Genomic DNA, 6000 nt, shown 5'->3' on the forward strand with positions numbered 1-6000 from the left:
TACGACTGTCGGCACTCGGCGATCGTAGCTTCGGTTCCGGCGTGGTGCATCTTTCTATGGATGAAGTCTATCATCAGTCTCGTTTCGCGTCGGGATCCATCTAGCACGAGAGGCGAGGTGATGACGTCAGCTCCCTCTATGTTGCCGATGCGTCCGTTTATTTTCAGTATCCCGTCCGCGTAAGTTACGGACAAGTTTCGCAGTCGGCTCGCTGGGGATACTTGTTTCCCTCGTTGGAGCGTCAAAATTTCTTCCTCGAAGGCCGCCCGCTGGCTCTGTCGCCAAATGAGCGTCTCGGCGCGTCGAAGCGTGTCGGCGTCTAAAGTCTTCCATTGAATGACTGCTTGCTCTGGCGTCCGCGGTGTGTTCAGCGGGGTCTTCGAAGTCGTCTTTCTATTCTTCTCCCACGTCGGGTCCGAACGCGGGTTCCGTCTGGTCCTCTTGTAATGAGTGCGCTCGCGACTTCTGCGGCATAGGTCGACGAATTGCAGTATTCGCCCCGTTGTACGCAGGTACTTCTCCCACTTGGAGAAGAGTCTTGGGTCCGGGATCGCTTCGCCGAGGCTCTCTCTGCTCACGGCGAGCGTTGCGCACTTCTCTTCGCCCGTCTCTTCTGCCCTTCTTGCAGTCCGTTGTACGGGCCAATCATCCGGATGCCGTCTTAGGTATTCCGGGCCTATGAACCAGCGGTGGTTTCCTTCAAAGCCGACGGGTAGTTCTCTAGTGGCGTCGTCGGCGACATTTTCCTTCGTGGGGACCCAGCGCCATTCCTCCACAGTGCTGTTCTCTTCTATCGCTGCAATGCGGTGAGCGACGAACGGTCGATACGACCTCGACCCCGTTCGTAGCCAGGTCAATACGGTGGCGCTGTCTGTCCAGAACACTCTCGCGTCTGGTTTTCTATAATGTTTTTCCGTGACGGCCGCGGCCATGCGGCTGCTCATCACGGCGGCTTGTAGCTCGAGACGCAGTATCGATGTCGGCTTTACGGTTGCGACTCGGGCTTTGGCTAGGGAGGTCCTCATCTCCCTGTCGGGCGTCTCCACGCGCCAGTACAACGCGGCGTCGTGGGCGTACTTGCTCGTGTCCACGTACGTGTGGAGCTTGAGGTCGGCGGCGTCCGGGTACTGCAGTCGGTTCTTCACGCAAATGGCGGTTGCAGGTGAGCTTGTCGTGCCGAAGATGATGGACCTCATCCGGTATTCTATAGGCTCTTGTGAAGGGTCCTCCCTCCACAAGTACCGGAGCGCGTTGCGGTCCTCGCTTCGGACGTCTATCTGTAATAACATCTCCGCGATGTCCGTGGAGACGGCGACGGCGTGCTGCCTGAAGCACATCATCGCTCCGGGCAGCGACCGCAGCAGGTCCGGGTCGGTGAGCAGGAAGTTGTTTGGGCTTCTTCCCTCTAGTTTTCGCAGCGGCATCGTGCACGATGCGAATCTTGTCCGGCTTCATCGGATGTGTTACGCCGAAGTGCGGCAGGTACCAGGTTCGGTCCTTCGTCCCCGTTGACGGAGCTACTTCGGCGTATCCTTTCGCTACCAGTGCGTCCATTTGTTGCTTGTAGCGCTCTTTCAAATTTGGATCCTTCTCCAGTTTCTTCTCTACGGACGTCAGGCGATTCCGCGCGGCTTCGAAATTGTTGGGCATCTTCAGGCCCTCCTCACGCCACAGCAGTGCGGTCTCGTAGCGGCCGTCGGGTCGCTGTTGAGTGGTCCCTCGCAGGATCTTCAGCGCGCGCTCGTCTGGGTCATTCTTCGGCGTCTTGGCGGCGACGGTGAGTCCCTCGATCGCGAAGTAGTGCCTGAGGGCTTCGTCCATGTTCGTGTCGACCGTCGTCGTGTGTGCCACGAAGTTGACGCGCTGTCTCTTGCCTCCCGGGTGTGCTCCGTGCACGACCCACCCGAGCGGAGTACGAGACGCCACTGGTTGATCGCGTCGTCCCGTCCGCATCTCCTCCGTCACCAGCAGGTGCCAGTTGTCTTGGCCGATCAGTATCTTCGGCGAGGCGTAGCTCGTTTTGAAGTGATGGCGGAGGTCGGTGAGGTGATGGCACGACGCGAGGACTTCGACGTTCAGTCGCTGTGGTGTTAATTTTAGGCCGTTGACTGTCCGTAGGTTCAGGTCTTGCGGTTCCCCCGTGCGTCCGCATAGCTTCAGCGGGACGCGTCGTGAGCGTGTTGCGTCTATCTTGTTGTCTCCGATGGCAGTGATGAAGAGGGGTTCGATCGGTCCTTTGGCGCCCACTCGTCTCGCGAAGTCTTCGTCAATCAGCGAGATCGTTGACCCGTCGTCCAGCAGGGCCCACGTATCTGCCTCTCCCGCCGGTCCGATGACAGTGATCGGCGCCATCTTCAGGTAGGCTGTCGCACTGCTTGCGGCCCACGTCGAGGTGACCGCCTCTTCCTTCTCTGCTGGTTTCTGCCATGCTGACTTCTTATGCAACAGCTCGTGGTGCGTGCGTTCACAGCTGTCGACACCGCACTTCTTCTTTTTACATACGTGTCCCCGGGACCGGAACCGTAGGCACCGGAAACACAAATTTTCGCGCTTCGCCGTATCCCAGCGCTCGCTGACGGCTGCTCTCTTGAATTCGGGACAATCTTGTGGGATGTGCCCCGGCTTCTGACATGCTACGCATTTCCTCTCTTCCTTCGCTAGCGTGGTGTGCGTCCTCTGGGGCATGTTCACCATCTTCCGCCGACCGCTGGTGTTCTCCACTCTCGTCTCTGGCTCCGGCTGTGCGTATGGGCTGCACAGGTCCGCCTCGCGTTGCAGGAAGCGCGACAGCTTGACGAGGTCCGGTTCTCCCGCCGGTTGAGTCGCTGAGAATTCGAACCAGCGGTGGCGTAGAGTGGACGGCAGCTTCTCCGATGTGATGTTGGTGAGCTCCGGGTTGTACATATAATGTACGCGGTCGAGGGCCCTCAGAGCGGCGACGACGTTGTTCACCTTATTCGCGAATACGCAGATGTCCCTCGGTGTGCCCGTGCAGCGTGGCAGCGCGCGCAGTCGTTCCAGCTCCGTTGCGGCGATTGCTTCTGGACGTCCGAAGCGCGATTCTAGAGTCCGCATGATCTCGGCGGGCTCGGTGTAATGCAGCAACAAGTTTTCGACCGCTTCTCTTGCTCTTCCTCTCAACGTACGCCGAAGTCTCGCAGTGTTCTCTGCGGCGCTGAAGCTGTCCGCTGATTCGGCGTAGGCGACCTTGAAGGAGAGCCATTCTTGGTGCGATCCACTGTACACTGGAAGCTCCCCGTAGTACCGATGCGATGGTCCGGGCCTGGCTTGGCGGGCGGCCGTCGCGATGGCAGCTGCTAGTTCGGCGATGTCGCTCTTCGGTGCGACAGGTACGGCAATCGGTGCCGCGGCAGGGGCCGGTAGCTTCAGCTGTTCTATTGGTGCGGGAAGTTCCAGTTGCGGTTGCTCGATGGTGGCTGGTGATCCGTGTGTTGGCTGCATTACTGTTTCTTCGACTCCCTGTAGCGCGATCGATCGTTGCTGACTGAGCCACGTATCGATGCGCTGTGATTGCTCGTTCTCGTCCTCCGTGAGTGTTGTGCGCGCATCTTCCTCCTCTTCAACGAGCGCTTCGGCTTCTAATGTTGAGATGCGGGTGGCGGCGAGCTCTGCTTGGAGTCGGGCTTGTTTTTCCTTGGCGCGGAGATGCTCTTCTTTGAGGCGCGCCATAAGCAACAGCCGTTGTGACTGTCGACTCGACTTTCTTGAAGATCCTCGTACTGGTGGCGCCATCCCGTCGCGGAGTGTGGAGCCTTCTTCTGTCGTCGAGATTTTGGCAGCGGCGTCCGTGATGTGGGACCCGTGTACAATTGGATTGGCCGTGAGCGCTGACTCTTTTCTGTTCTGGCTCGCGGATACGACGCTCTCCGTTGCTGCGTCGCCTGAAGTTGTTGCCGGTGTCGCGGTGCTGGGAGGTCTGACCACTCGTCGACAGACCCCGCTGTTCGGTCCCGTTGGCGACGCCGGCGAGTATTGCGTAGGCAATATTTGGCGGGAGGGGGGCATCGCTTGTGAGCCCCGCGGCACTCCCGGACACTTTTCCACTTGGGAGGAGGGTGCCGCCATCGGTGGCGGTCCCTGCGTCACTCCCGAACGCGGCGCGGTTGACTGGGAGGAGGTTGCCGCCATCGGTGGCGGTCCCTGCGTCACTCCCGAACGCGGCGCGGCCGACACAGCTCGTTGCTGTGCGTCTTGTGAAGTTGAGCCCGAGACAGCTTCGTTGCCGGGCCGGTCAAGGCGCGACGACCTCATCTTCTCGGACCGTGTGAGCACCATTTCTTCAATCTTCAATCTTCAATTTTCTTCGATCTTCCTCAAATGAATCCGGCTCGAAGGACCAATATTCCGGACGGCCACCGCTCAGGTTTCGGCCACCACGTGTGATTTTTAGACTTCTTACTCGTTGAAACGTGGTGGCTCGAGTATTGCCGCAGTGGCTGTCGCGGAACGGGTGCTGGGATTGGTTCGAGGAAAATAACGAAGGCTTCAAGTATGGCGTTCACACGGTCCTCGTGGCTTGACCGGCGCGGGGCGTAGGAGCGAGTCTTTTCTTGTTCGGTTGGCGCTCTCCTCTTCTTCCGGAGAGGTCTTGACTCGTCGGCTCGCTGTCTCGAACTGAATTTGCAGCGAGGTAGGCCCTCTATTTATGGTCGCCCACACGCACTCGGCCAGCGCTATTATGAGTCCGAGCACGGTGGGCGTCTATTGTTCTCTCGGCCGCCTCGCTCGCCTATTGTTTTGCCTAGTCGCTCTATTAGTTGCCCGTATTGTGACTCGCTCCTGCGTTCCCACGCCAAATTAAAGACCACGAGGGCCAATCTTTATTTTCAAACAAATATTTACAAATTTACTTATATCTATTTTCCTATTTTTAACTATCTCTATTCACATTTATTATTTCACAACATATCCGTTTATTTGGATGTCTATTTATTTTCGCTATTCTTGGCGAACATATCTCTATTTAACTATTTACGGACATTTCCTTATTATAACTATTTATTATTTAACTTATTTTAACATACTATTCATTTATCTGTTACGGACATTTATAACTATTTATTCTCTATCTATTTTAAACTATCAATGTTCGTCGCGAACAATATCTATTAAGCTGCATTTATTTATGTCCGTCGCGAACACGATCTTTAAACCTAAGCGATAAGTTCAAGATAACTGTCAGCTTATAATCTCTCGGGGAGATACAACATCGTAACCGACAGGCTATCACGAGGAAATCAACCTGCGAAATGGCACTTTTTACCACAAGTGACCACAAAAGTTTTTCTAAAGTGGGGTCATCCGGATATAAACCCATTCGCCGACCAAGATTAGATACCTTCAGCAGACCGTAGAGGATGCAACTAGCATGGAGAATTCCTCCTCTCAACCTTCTCCCCAGAGTACTGACTCACTTCAAGTGTCTAGGGAACCTACCTGGTAGAGTTCCCAGACTGAGCGAAAGCATTTGGGTTCCAAGCCCTCAGATCCCGAACGCTAGATAACGCGCACGAAATCCAAAACCTGCCTCCTCCACAGGGTAAACATTAACCCTGAAAGCTTAGAAAGGGGGGGGGGGGAGGTTGTACAAATAATAGACTGGTCTACACAGGAGAAGATTTATTGAAAATTAGCTGGTGTCAATCCACTTTGCCAGCATACTTATCAGCGACTAGAAGATGGTGCATATGGTGCTACAGATTTAAAATTGATCCTAAGTCTGCAAATGTTGCCAAATTCTTTTTTCTTTTCCAAAAAGAAAATTTTGCCTATAAAACAATCCTTCTGCATAAAGCAGCGCTGTCGACTTTCTGTGGGCAACATACATGTAGGACAGCAAACATTCTCAAGCTCTCTAATAAAAATTGCTATTCTAAAAAAGCCATCGGAATAACTAAACAAAATTCAACTACTTATTACAACTTTACTAAGTATAGTCCCATTCACATGAGATCCGAGAATAGTTCTAAATTGGTTTTC

At 54.8% G+C, this 6000-nt stretch overlaps 1 pseudogene; it reads right to left on the minus strand.

The window, feature by feature from the left end:
- Positions 1-1663: 1663 nt before the first annotated feature.
- LOC149500585 (uncharacterized) lies at positions 1664-5075 on the minus strand (annotated as a pseudogene).
- Positions 5076-6000: the final 925 nt, after the last annotated feature.

The sequence above is a fragment of the Bombyx mandarina genome, chromosome 20 (genome assembly GCF_030267445.1).
Source record: "Bombyx mandarina strain Sakado chromosome 20, ASM3026744v2".
NCBI classification, from domain to species: Eukaryota; Metazoa; Arthropoda; class Insecta; order Lepidoptera; family Bombycidae; genus Bombyx; species Bombyx mandarina.